The 14,378-nt window shown below is 43.1% G+C and overlaps 1 protein-coding gene across 5 annotated transcripts in view; it reads left to right on the forward strand.

Annotated features, from left to right (window-relative positions):
• Positions 1-5,325: 5,325 nt before the first annotated feature.
• plxna1b (plexin A1b) overlaps positions 5,326-14,378 on the forward strand; it is a 191,664-nt gene continuing 182,611 nt past the window's right edge. For 4 of the 5 annotated variants that reach the window (XM_038695462.1, XM_038695465.1, XM_038695464.1 and 1 more), the window contains exon 1: positions 5,326-5,475. The gene's annotated coding sequence lies outside the window, so the exon portion shown is untranslated. Of the gene's footprint in view, positions 5,476-5,618; positions 5,781-14,378 lie in introns of those variants that run through there. The other variant, XM_038695463.1, reaches the window with a different exon arrangement.

Raw genomic sequence — 14,378 nt, forward strand, 5'->3', positions numbered from 1 at the left:
TGAACTGTGTTCCACTCTTTCATTACATAAGACAAAACTTTCATGTACATGTTCAAAGCAAACACATTAAGCTTGGAATTGTTCATTTTAACAAAATAAATGTATAAAATATGTTATGCTATACAATATGATCATCATGATTGTACTGAAGGTTGATAAATGATGATTCTGAGTAATACCTACATATAATATTTCGAGGTCACGTCTATTTATAGAGCACATTTAAAAATAACAAAAGGGGGCTTTACAGAGAGATTAAATCAAACACCAACATAAAAAAAAGGATGTAAGTAAATTAATAAAGGATTGGATAGCTTGATAAAATCACAACAAAAACAGCAGTGTACATCAACAAAATAGAATATAAACAAATAAAAACCAGAGCAGTCAAGCATGTCTTCATCATAACAATTAAGAGGCTAAAGAAAAGATATGGGTCTTTAGACAGGCTTTAAAAGTATCAATGGAGGGGGGCGATCTAATTGTTAGTGGCAAACTATTCTACAATTTAGAGCCAATAACTGAAAATGTTCATTCACCTCTGGTTTTTAACTGGGTGTGTGAAATGGACAGCAGTTATTGTTCAACAGATCTGAGGGTTGTGGGGTGGATCAGGGGGTAAGTAGTTCTGAGATGTAACCTGGTGCCAGTCCATGCAGTGCTCTATAACTAAATAAAATAATCCTAAAATCAATTCTGCACTTCTCTGGTAACAAGTGAGGCCAGTGTGGGGAGATAACATCTCTCTTTCTGGTACTGGCGAGGAGTCCTGCTGCTGAATTTTGAACCAGCTGCAGGCGAGATAGGGCTGACTATCCTACATACAGAGAATTACAGTAGTCGACAAGAGAGGATGAAAAAGTCTCTAAATGTTTTAATTTTGCAGGTGATCTAACATGGTAGAAGCAAGTGCTGACAACTAAATTGATTTATCAAATTTGAAACTATAATCATAGAAAACACCAACATTCTTTGAGAGGGTATTTACATTTTGAAGACAGAGGCCCAAGGGGATTGATTGTGGCTGTGGAATCTGATGGGCCCAAGATTAGGACCTGCCATCCAATTCAAAACGCAATTTAAGGCACAGCTGTGTGTTGTCGGCATAACAATTATGTGAAGATATTATATCTGAAAATAGATCCCAAAGGAAGCGTATATGTGGAAAATAAAATTAGGCCTGATTTGGAGCCTTGTGGTACTCCACAGGAGATGGGTGCAGAGGAAGAGGACACATTATCAATTCTGACAGAGGCTGGAGGAGCCTGGAGGGGTCCTGGAGGTATGAGGCAAATCACTAAAGGGCCTGTACCTGAATGCTAACAACATGCTTAATGCGGTCCAAGAGCATGGAGTGACTGCCTGTGTCGAAGGCAGCTGAGAGATCGAAAATATATATATCATAATGTGTATATTAAAATGCCATTGCCAGTCTAATTTCCTGAATCTAAAGACAAGAACAGATCATTTGTCACCCTAAGTGGTGCTGTGGTGTGGTCCAAGGAGGAGATAACTTGAGAGAAAACTGCTTTTTCAAGGATTTTGTATGACATATACATTATGACTGGACTATACATCTAAGGTTTAGTGAGACACAGGAAGAAGAACTCCAATGTCAAAAACATCTGGTTGTTATATTGGGAATACATCTTAGTTTAGATTTACCAGCAAAGGCTGCTACACATGCAGCTTTTTTGACTTTATATTTATATTATATTGTTTGGAGAATATCCCATGACCAGCTTGCCACTATTAGAACAACAAAACAAGGAATTGTGGAACCTTGAGCTCCATATTTACTTCCATACTTACAAATGTTTGTCTTTGTTGGAGACATGTTCATACCTTTAAAATACAAACATTGCACAAAGTGACAATTTGGTACTATAAACAACAGACCCATCAAATGACTGGTCTGTCATCCTGGAGGACATTGTTTCCTTAGTAAATCAGTATGTTAAGTCAGTACCTGTACAGTGAAATAAAACACCAAACAAATGCTGGGAATCATCTTGTCACAGAAATCAAGAAAAACAAGAATCTCAAAGGTTTTTTTGCAGGTATTTACCCAAACAGTTCAAATATCTTAGCACGCCTTAAATCACCACACAGACAGACATATTTTGGTCTTTTGGCTGACAGTATGCTTTAGCTTCAAACAGGTATTTCAGGAAGTTTCTGTCTGTCCTGATCAGGCGGCGGCGTGTACAGATGGCGTGGTTCCATAATGGCAGAGGATACTGAGAACTGAAATGGGATTGGAGGGACTGTACAAACAGATCAGACAGGCTTAGCCAGATGATATCTTGTAACCGTGCTACCAAACAGTCAGCCATCTTGTTGTTAGCCAATTAATGGCTCATTACCGGTTTAGCCAGAGCTGTGCCACCTCAAGTTACAAGGCCACCAAACCTGCACTTCACCCGCTGGCTCAAATCTGATTAGTTTCACCTAATTGGCACAGATCAGAGTACGAAGGATCAGGTTTCATGGGCAGCGAAAGAGATTGACTACTGGTGAAGAACACTGATCATCTTTCATGTTCTGAGAATTAAAACATTGTATGGTGGTGGTAGCATTCCTCCATTTTTTTTTATTTTAGGGCTCATTATTATCCATTGATATGATATCTTTCATGCCTGGAAACACAAGTTAGTGTCTGTGCAAGAGACCATGATCATTTTAATGCGGTCTCTACATAAATGCAGTATATTGTGTTGTGTATTTTTACTATTCAGATAGCGTAGATAGAAAAGCTGCAGAATCTGTGGAAGGTTCTGTGTTTCGTCATTGTGTGGATGTGGGTGCGAAGTATTAATGCCCCTTGCTTAGTTGTGTTGAGTATGTTTACGCAGAATTATATGTATGTGTGTCTGCACAAACACAGGTTGGTGTATCCTGTGTGTGTGTGTGTGTGTGTGTGTGTGTGTGTTTTCAAGGACAACTGGGACTCTTTTCTCTCTGATCAGTCAGTTCTCGTGTCTCTCTGCTCACTTAAAATGTTTGTTCTTCTTGCCAAACACGGGCCCATTAATAGTGCATGAATAAAAAAAAATGCAAGCAAATAGAGAGCAAAACAGCAGCAAACCACCGAACAGAAATGCTTAAATTTATTTAATATTCTCTGTGCTTTCAACCCAAGCTACTCGGCCTGTGCACTGTCTAGTCAAATCACAACAGCCGAGATTAATCTGGCACTTTAAGAAAAACATCATTGAGCTCTATATGTAAAACAACCTTTGGTTGTGCACTGTAGATATGTATATAGAAAGAGAGATGCATCTTCTTTAAGCATCTTTAAGGTGCTGTGGTGTTTATTTTGACTGTATTATAATACGAGAGACCATTCAGCTGTGTTTAACAGACAGGAAGCAACCGTCCATTTTTACACATCGCCTTTTGATCCTGGTTTGCACAAGGATAACTTTGTACTCTTTGTGTCTGATGTGTTTCATACTCCATGAAAACTATTCCCATGAGAATTTACAGTAGGCCCGAAGTGGAACTGGACGGACATGAACCGCACTAACTCAGAGCAAATCAGTGTGTTAGTGTTTAAGTGTGAGATAGGGAATGGCTTTGTCCAGAGGCCTTTCACATGGTAAGTGAGGGTAATCTCTTGGTATTACTATGGCCAAACCAACCATTTCTAATGGCAGACAGTGGGCTTTTGAAAACCATTAAAAGCTGGGTGGTGTGATAGACTCAGGGGGAAATGTCCCGGCAAGTGCTGAAATTCAGCTGGACAAAACACACACACGCACAGAAATGTCTTTATCTTTCTCAATCAAAAATACACATTCCCCCTACCTCTCTGAAACCCATACACTCAGCGCACGGGGCCAGGTGGTGTGGTTAGTGCCAGATCTTGCTCTCTGCTCTCCTGAGTGCAATTGGTAACCTGAGCTGCCTGTTTGAATAACTTGGTTATCCCGAAAGCTACCTCACTGCAGAGGCATCGTGGAACAGTGCCCAAAATACACTTTGTCTGAGCCCCTGATATTCACTGACTGCGTGATAAATATTGAAATTCAGCATTCAAAGTCACTTTCACTGTCTTGAGGTTGCATATCATAAAAAAAAGAGTAAAAACAAAAAGTTGGCTGGATAGCCTTAAGGGCGCAACTTGTATCCAAAATCTGTCATCAGAGTGTCACTCAGTGTAACGTTAGTCAGTGTGAATGTGTCAGCTGATGGGACGCGACAGGCAGGCCCAGGGCCTCCTCATTTAATTAGGAGCCTGCCTTGTTTTTTCGAACTCACAACCAAACCTGTCCCCCATCGTCTCCCAGGGCATTTTCTATTTTCTATTATTATATATTACATCATTCACTGTAAATTTAGCTTAGATGTTTTTTGCTATAGACACAACCTGTAGGAATCCAATGTTCTGCACCACATCGAGGCTAAAGTGTGTGTCAGGGTTTTACTCGCTATCAGTCACACTGTTGCAGTTGTGCTGCAAATCATTTTGTCACACCCTGCCCCCTCCCACCACCACCATCCTGTAAACCCTACGCAGCACCTTTCTTACGTAACCTTCGAGTCAAAAAGGTGCTTTAAAATGAATTTTGATGATAATGATACTTGCGAAAATTATAATTTTAATACTTTTATGATTGGTTGTTGTTGTTAGAGTCTTAACAGACATGACAAGTGAATACTAGTGTTTAGTTTACTTTAAAATCAAAAGATAATATATAATATTTGAGACTCCCACATGTGTTTTAAATAGTGTCAGATGTTCTGTGCCAAAATGTGGCACAGAGAAATTCATGCATTAAACAAATCTATTTCCTGACTTTATATTACTTGCCTGCTAAGACTATTATACCTAAAATATGACAAAGATCATGACAGTAATCAGTACAATATGCACCTTCTTTCCTTGCATTTGACCAAGGTGCTGGGTTTTGCTTCATGTCCAAAAACTGCTTCATGTAATTTTTATTTTATTTTTATAAACTTTATTTACTGTATACAAAAGTCAAAAGGCACTTCAGAACAAGACATTAATTCATCAGGCTACAAATACAACTGAGAACATGACTGCCAGATTTATAAAGTCAAATAATAAAGTAAATTAAATATATCACACAAGAAATATTAATAAATAAGTAAAATACAGTAAAAAAAATGGGTTCCACATAAAACACATGCTTATGTAAAAGTGTGGGAAAAGCGACTTAAAATATTAATGTAACGCAAGGCTCCCACACATTTCATACCAGCAGTCGGCCCAGGCGCGCCCTCTATAAGCTCGGTGAGGTACTGCAGCCCGACAGCGCCTCCTCTCTCTCTCCCTCCCCCCTCCTCCTCCTCCTGGAGCCGGAGTTGCATTCCTCTCCTCTCCATTCACACGCAGGGAGTCGCCGGAGAGAGAGCACCGCCGCTCCGTGACCAGAGAGGAATGTCCCCAAGTTTTGGAATTTAAAACCATGGCGAGGATATCGAGCCTCAGGACCACCTGAATCTGTAAGTACCGTGAAAACTCCGGAGCAGGGCCCTTTTTTCCTCCCGTGTGGACTGAGCGTGCTTTTGGGGGAGCCGGCTCAAACATTTAGGTTACATTTTTCTCTCTCTCTCCTCTCTCTCCATTGCTCCGTGTGCCGAGTTGAACGGTTAGTCGCTGTGTCTTCCCCCCCCCCTCCTCCGCTGTCGGCGTCTGGTTTCTCCACGAGTTTGAAGAGCTGGAGGCTCCAACCAAACCCCGCCGTGAATTAAAAAACAAAGGCACGGAGAGGACACGCAAGAGTAGCGCTAAGATCCCGCTATGTAAGGTGTGTGTTTCTGTTAGCGGCGTGTTGTTGAATGTGCGACCCGGTGTGACCACCAGTCGGATTGATCCACACCGAACTGCGCATATTTTAGGCGGCGAACCAGGCTTCAACTAGCTAACTTAGCCTAATTAATTCGGACAATTCTTGTTGTTTTTAATATTTTTGCGCTAAGCATGTGGCGCTTGAAACAAAAAGAAGGTGGTTGCAAGTAACCTCAGATTTGGTGCAGTGTGAGGTGAGTTTCTGGCTGGTCGTCGGCTGCAGTGAAAGCAGACTTTTCTGATGTGGGAAAAGCTTCGTCTTGCAGTGATATCTGGAGTGTTGTGCTAAAATAAAATAACAAAAGTGTTGGATGTCGCGGACGCGCCAGCAGGGGTGTCCGTGCTGAGGATGGCTGTTGCATTGCCTCGGAGGAGGAATGTCACCGCCGCCACGTAATTACAGGTATTCACGGAGCTGACAGTCAGTGTCGCCTGGGTAAACAGTCCGGGGAGCCTGGAGGAGGGGGCCGCGTGGCTTCAGGTTAAAAAATGTGCTTTTTACGCTTGTTTGCTCCTTGTTTATTTTTTCATATTTGAATGTATCCATCCTCCTAGGCTTTCTTAAATGGACCTACGGGAGGAGTTGTGTTTCTCTGGAGGGTTGTGTGTGTGTGTGGTGGGGGCTGCTTTAACAACAAGAGAGAAAAAAAAATCGATCCTTCTATTAGCTTTGAAATAATTAGAAATTGTGTTGGTGTGGTGTGAAAAGAGCGTTAATCTGCTAACGAATGAGAGGCAATTTGTAAGCTTTGTTATTCGACAGCAATTGAATTCCCCTTTTGAGCAGGGATGGAGTGGCGAGGGCTGTCTGTGGGTGTGTAGAGTGCGCATTGGTTGTCAGCTATTGAAAATGCTCTCATTGCTCTATCGGATTCTCCTCAGTTCTATTTTTTAATCAAATCCCGGTTAACCAAATTAGACTACCCACCCCGACCCCCGCACGCTACGCGAAATCATTTTGGAGCCCAATTTAAATATGTATTCATGAATCATATTAGATGAGCAAGGGCTTAGACATAATTTTAACCTTTTTTTTGGAGGGAAAGGGAGGGGGGAGTGGGGCCAGACTAAAGCCTATCACCCCCCCCCCCCCCAAAAAAAAAGAATCACTGCACTGTTCATTTAATATTTAAGTAAGAATCCCTGGATGTAGATTATCTACTGTGCATTTTAGACACTTAATGTAAACCTAGGGGTATTGATTGGTGTGTTTTATTTTCTGTGGCACCACTTGAAGGCCACTATAAGACACACACTCGGTGATAAATAGCTCTTTATGATAAGTGACATGATGCTTGCCTCAGTTCAGTCAGGCAGCAGCAGCTTCTTATTGACAGTTCAATGCAGTGGCCAGCATTCACATGTAAATGATGTGGGGCTTGAACCATGACATGAGTGTTTGTTTAAGAGGTGGTGCCCAGTCAAAGCATTAAATCATCCAACCACAGACATGCTGACATCTCTCCAACCACACAACAAGTCTGCATATCTTGTTCAATCAAAAATGAGCATTCATTTATGTGTGCGTGCATGTGTGTGTTTGACTGACAGCAAGGAGTGGCAGTGATGTAACCAAACACAGTGACGACGTCTCTTTTTGAGCAAATATATATATTACTTTTTAATTTATTTTGCGTACGCAGGTCTTTAAATGACAAAATGTTGTAGGTTGCTTACTTCAACTGATGGTACAGAGGAGAGCTGCACTGTGTATCATAATGGTGTTTGTACATTTCTGAATTGCCACAGATTCAGCTTACTGACTTAAATCACAATAGAATCAGGGACACTCTGTAACAGTGCTCACCTACACCATTATCCCTGTTCATGGTTTAAAAAAAGTTCACAATGTAATCTTTTGCCATTTTTTTGCACATCTGTGACCTTGCATGGCATTTTACATGAAAGCTGGCAACCAAGCCAGAAAATTACAAGCAATTTGCCTCAATCTTCACTAATTATGATACAGATCTGCCCCACAATAGACCAGCAGTGTCATGAATTTTGAAAGTCTGGTCTGGCTGCTGCTGCCGTGAAGGGTAAATCTGTGATGTCCAAACTTTGGAATTCGAGCTGACATGTGCACTTTGCACCCCTCTGGTCCTGCCTTTGTGTGGCTCTCCCCCCTCCTGTCGCATTCCTCTGGACTTTTGAGTGAGCCGCATATTTAAGGTCTAATGAGATTGTAGATGGATGACAAAGCAGAAGAGCTTGGGCTCAAGTGAGAACTGAATTGCGACTTGGCACTGTAAGGCCGGCCCTAAATATTTGGTTGTTGCTGCACATATTGATGAAGGGTTTTAGTAAAAGGGAATTAAAAGAGAGGATTCGAATTAAATTCCATCACGCTCACATGGGACTTTCTCGGTTGGAGTGAAAAACTACTTCACTGGGTCAGTGAGACTGTTTATATATGTGAAAGGATTTTCAGTGCATAACTGTATTCTTCAGGGTATACTGTACTGTGATTCATTGCTTTCATGCGGCAAGCCGATATATGGACTGTGTTCTCGCTCACAGTATGCAGTGCATGTTGCTAGACTGCAAAATCCAGCTCCTTTCCCAGTCCCCCCCCCACTGTTCGACATTTTAAACCAGTGTGACAACCTCATCTTTAGGCATTTCCTCTTCTTGCCTTCTCCCTCTGCCGTTCTTCTTGCCTCCAGACTTATGCTGCCACTCAGGCTTTCTTTCCCAGTTTTCCTCCCTCACTCTCCCCTGGCCTCTCCCTGTCTTCCTGTCAAGAGCCCCTCGTTGTCTGTGCCTGCCTCCATCCTTTCACACCACCACTCTCTCCGCCTTTTTCTTACTTTCATTTTTCTCATCCGTCTCACCATTCTCCCTCCTCTCTCCTACGTGCTTACTCTTTGTCTGGTTGTATGTTGGTCCTCTCTTGCATCTTCCTCTACCTCTTTCTAGAGAGGTAGGCCACGCTCATGCACATGTTAGGCCTACCTCACTTTCCCAACGTCATCCTCACTCTCTCTCTCTCTCTGTCAGACTCTGTTTTATATTTCTGGTGGTGATGAATAGTCTTCATAGCCTGTGCCTGTCCATTTCTGCTCCTCGGCTCAGTGCATGAAGAAGCATTTACTACTAGTGATGGAGGATCCCATCTCTAACTGATACAGGGGTTATGTCATGTATGTATGTTGGGCACGCACGCCATGGTGGAAACTCTTTTCCCCACCACGTGTGATCGAGGGCTTTCTTGGCACAGCTGCTCTGTAATGCAATATCTGCTTTCATATCATAGCCGGTGGAGATGGCATGTTTTTATTACATAAGTTTTCATTTGTGTCAGTCTTGCTAAAGAGGTTAGCCGTGTTGCTGCTGCGCTGCTCTGAGTGCTTTTCATTCAATCTGTGCTCGTTTTGTCTTTTGCTCTTTTTTTGAACCCCCCCCGCTTCATGTTTCCTCAGTTTATTCTTTCCTTCCTTGCTTCTGTCACATCCTCTCCTGTTTCTCCATGTTGTCAGTCATCTCTTTCTGAGTCTTATCCCATCCCCTCTCTGTCTCTATTTGAGTGTTTTACTTGGTCTCTCTGGGGTTTGTGTGGCGCCCCGAGGCGAAGAGCCACACTGCAGCAGCAATATTAAAACGCACTAAAGAGGGACCAGCAGCAGGGCTCTACCCGAAGGCCCTGTCGTATACGCGCATCCACAAACACACACACACACACACACACACACACACACACACACACACACAGCTCTCTTGGTGCTAACACCTCTCCAGCCGACAAGCCTTAATATGAAATAAACTCACTCGCCAATACCTGGCGGGCCTGTCTTGACTGACTGCTCAAATAGGAATGACCTCCATTTGGCCCGCATAAGAAGCTGGGATTGAGAGGCAGTGGGCGGCGTTGAGCTGCAAAGTGCTGGTGCATTACGAATCATATGAAGAGGTGAGTTTGCAGATGAGCCAGCAGCATAAACCCTCATCAGTGCCTATCAGAAGGGAATTTAAAGGCAGACTGAGCTATCTGCGAGCTTCATCACATTCTTTAAGATGGAGGGTGGGCACAGGGCAAGCAGTTGTGTTTTGTTCCCAGGAAACTGCCCAAATGAGAGAGGGTGCAAGAAGTGAGCGCCAGTGTGGAGAATTTGAAATAAAAGCTTGGTCTGTATTGTTTGACGCCTTGACCTTCCTAAAAAAAAGGTTCCTTGTTGCTTCCCTCACTTCAGATGTAGCCACTGTTGTGGCAGAGCAGAAACTTCCTCAGCCAGAAAATGGCTTTTTTTTCTTGAAGGGAAACAGCCTTAGTTTCTCTGTCTCTGTCGTGCTCATCCAAGTGAACTGTCTGTAATGTATAATTAATTTTCTCCTCTCTCCCAGTTTATTTTTATCGCCCACTTTTAACCATTCCTTCAAAGGACCCCTCCCCCGCTTCCGTCCTCCACAGTGCCTGCTGAAAGTGACAGCTGCTCGGGTACGGGGGATGCTTTTTGAAGCAGGCACTAAAAAGGCCACTCACTCAAGACGACTTGCAATAGAAAAATCTCTGCCGTTCTGACAGTATCAAAAACATGCCTGCTAATCTGGCTGCAAATTGAAAATAAGCTCCGGCTCCACTGTAGTTTGTGCTGCCTGTTGGGGAACAGAATTTACATGGTCTCCTTTTGTTCAAAGGGTTGTTGATTAGTTTGGTTGAAATGTAAAGCATCGCGATGAGATTGACTTAAGTAGGGCACGAAGAAACGTCTCTTGTTCACTCTTTAGCACACGCTTTTCCCCCGTTTTATTGACAGGAGCGCTGCATTGGATTTATTTTCTTGTAAAGTCAAATTGACAGTCTCTCATAATTTGTGAAACGGGCTCTCATCCAAACCAAAAACAACCCCTCTTGTCATTGGCTGTATTTGACGTCACTACTGAGATTGAGTTACAGTCATCCTGAAGGTCCAAAGATACAGCGTTGGCCTCTGTTCCACTTCTGACCCAGTGGCCTTGTCTAGAAATCCCACCACCCCAGCAGCTAGTGGGCAAAGTCTCAGCAGATGAGGTTTCCCCCCTGGCATGCTAATGCTCCTGTCAGCATTCTGTCCATCTCCCCTCAGACACAGACTCAGACAGGCAGCCCGGGTCTCAGATTTGCATGCACATAAAAAATGGCGTCTTGTTGCATTTCCTGCTTTGAAGAAAAGCTGGGGCATGCTATCGATCAGGAGGTCATGGTTCCTTCCTGTAACATAAGAACAGCTATACCTGTCATCTGTATTGTTCTGATTTTATTGCTAAGGTGCACATCTAGCAGGACAGGTTGTTCTTAGAACTCTCTCTTATTCTGGTTTTTCCTGTATAATTTCTTTTTCTTGCTTAGTTTCTGTAGGGCAAGTCTTCCAAAATCACTTTACTCTATGCTTATTGTTATTCTCATGTGGTCTTCAAACTTCCTCACTAGCAAGTAAGAATCGTGTGGGTAAACAGTTACAGATTACTTCCACATTCAATTTACCATGATGCCGTAGACAGCTGGTTTAATGGTACACTATAGTAAGGGATCAGTATTTCCTTTTTCTAATTAAAAACTTATCTGGATTTATCAGGGCGTAGTGAGGAAATGGCAGTTAAATATGTGTAAGAAAATATGGGTTGAATCATATGCAATGCAACTACTAACTATTATTTTAATTCATGCTTGTTTTTACTTGCATGGAAGCGTTTTGGTCAACAGCTCATTCGTGGTTTCTCTCCATGTCTCTTTTACAGTTGTCGGTTTCTGGACTTATCTAAAGAGGAGGTTGTCATTTACAGTGAACTGTGGTGATGAACACTGCATTAGTGGGGGCATCTTGGTGAACAACCTGGTATGTTTTTTGTTGATTGTCATTAGACGTGTTTCCATCAGCGTTTTTATGCGCATTTTGAAGTATTTCACTGGAAAAGGTTGATGGAAACGGCAAAATCTTAATTTTGCAAAGAAGTTATTACGCTTGCTTGAGGTGGTTTTTGCCTTCGTCGAAAAACTGTTCTGACGTAGCGAACATGTAACTCGCGTCTGATCCGCTGTTTCCGCCGTTGGCGTCTTGCTGAATATTCCTAACGTGTGGAGACATGGCTGGTAGCAGTTTGCCTGCTTGAAACACATTTCTGAGGACCTCTCTCCATTTTTCTAACATCAATGGCCATCATTTCCATGCGACTGTTTTTTTTTTTTTTTTCTGGTTTGGAACCCATATGTCTTGTTTATTACAGCCAAGTGTGTAACGTCAACTACTGACGTATCTACGCTTGCCATGGCCTGGTTTATTTGCTCCAAACCTGCTGATGGAAACAAACTTATTTTGCGTGTACTTATTTTTCTTTTTTGCGATTTCAAAAATCCTCTTAAATCCTCTTATCCTCTTTCCTCTTATCCTCTTATTCGCATGACAATTAGATGGAAACATGGCTATTGAATGATGAGCATTAACTATACTGTGCAGTGAGTATGCTATACATTTAGTTTATAGTGTTTTTTTATTACACACATGTTGATGCACATGATAAGGTGTCACAGGACAGTATTATTTTTGTTATCTAAAATATGGCAGCACCAGAAACATTAGGATGTTGTTGGGCCCATCACCCATACCCAATGTTTGCCTTCCTAAGTTCCCCTTGAGCAAAGAAAAGCAAATTCCACTGGTTCGGTGGGGGGGGGGGGGAGCAGATCGCAGAAGCAGAGTGCATTGTATCTGGCCCAGCCTGTCAGTATCATCGGCAGAAAGTGTGTGTTGCTGATGCTGAGATAGTCTCAGTTTAGATGAGGGAGCCTACTGGTTGTTTACTGTGCTCACTGGAGTCTGTCTGCCTCTTCAGGCATGTTTGGCTTGTTAATGAGAACCACTGTGTGAGAGAGGAGGCTGAGCGCTGTGGGTGTGTGCCTGTGCATGTATTTGCATTGAGATAAGCAGTGCATCGTCAGTGTGCACTTGTTGTTGTGCACACTGTATAAGGGAGGAATGGTATACAGGATGCTATCTGAATGTGTTCACGTGCGAGCATGGGCACTCCTCATGTTTAATGTGAGGTAACGCTCTCCACTGTGGAGGAGATGAAACAGGAAAGAGTTTACACAGGCACATAGCCATTTATTGTTGTGATTAATGTTAATGGTGCAGCAACTCATAATTGCTCACTTGTTCCCCCCCCTCAGTCGCTCTATCTCCCACTTCTTCATTCCTGTCTTCCATCATTTGTCCCCCCCTTCTTGCACACACACTCCCTCCTGCTTTCTGTTGTATTTACCAAGGGGAATCTTAAATAATTCAAGCGCTCTATTCTCCCCAGCCCTGTAAATAAGACTAATAGAAGGCGGGCCTTTGAAGAGAGCCACTTGCCCAGGGAAAGCATGGCCGTGGGCTAGCCTATAAATCAGCTAGCTGCCTTTCTGGCCCCTTTTTACTGAGGCTGTGTTGTTGACTAGGCAGCAACAACCCCCATGTTGTTAGCGGAAGGAAGGGCGACCTATTCCAGAAAGGTCAGCGGTATGGTGGTATTGCCCCCAGGGCAGTGGTGGTAACCCCTGAGAAAGTGTGTGCATGTGTGTAAGACACATGTAGGATCTCTCTCTCTCTCCCTCTCCCTGTCCCTCTCCCTCTCCCTCTCTCTCTCCCTCTCGTGTGCACATGGACATGCACGTCCATTGCTCATAAACTACACACTCTAATGTCAGAACCTGCATGTGTGTTGTGGAGTGCTCATTCATTCATTTTGATTACCACTCAGTGCCTGGCACTCTTTAGATGTGGGCTGGAGCTTCTGGCTAGTTGGGTGCATGTGTGTGTGTTTGGTGAGGACTTATGGAGGCACACACCTCACCAAAAGCCAGTCAATAAAGGAAAAAAACATTTTCGTTTTCAGGCAGTTAGCCTTCCTAAATCCACAACGCGATCCCACTTCAGCTGCAAAGAGAAGGGTAGATTTTGAGTAGCTTTAGCCCTAAATCACTTTGGAGCACTTCCCAGCCTCTCACCTCCCCACGTTGACTTCTCAGTAGCCACTTTTCCGCAGCAAGGCCAAGTGGGACCTGTCTGGTTTTGGGGCCTGCTCAAAACTTTTCTAAGCTCAGACTGAAAGCAGTATTAGGTTTTTTTTGAAAACTGTAACCCTGATGACAAATGATTTCTGTTAGTAAACGATGTCTAAAAGAACCACAGAAATGTTGTTTTGAAGAAAACTGGAACATAAATAATAGTGCAAGCCTGTTCGTTTTGTAAGAGGAACAGGGCTAGTTACTCTACTGCTGTAATCACAGTGATGTCCTCGTCTGAGAAACTGTTTGCATTCCTGGCATCTGTTGCCCTATGTTTACAGTGGCGCCAAATTCAAGATGTCAAACAGCCAATGTAGTCTGAAACTCCCCTAAAAACATTGCTGAAGCAGCATGGAATACCCTATACCTCCTCCCTCTACAGCCTCTTTTTCAGCTCCCTCTTTTGTACTCCTTTCAAAGGGTTAAAGAGGGAGAAGTGATGAGTGGCCCGGTGACTCTGGCCTCCATTGTGTGTGGGCATTGTACCACTGCATAGCATGTCGGCCATAGACACATGTACAAGGGGCTTTTCTC

The sequence above is a fragment of the Micropterus salmoides genome, unplaced genomic scaffold (assembly GCF_014851395.1).
Source record: "Micropterus salmoides isolate LMB-PRFRI ecotype aquatic unplaced genomic scaffold, ASM1485139v1 Ms_hic_scaffold_4, whole genome shotgun sequence".
NCBI classification, from domain to species: domain Eukaryota; kingdom Metazoa; phylum Chordata; class Actinopteri; order Centrarchiformes; family Centrarchidae; genus Micropterus; species Micropterus salmoides.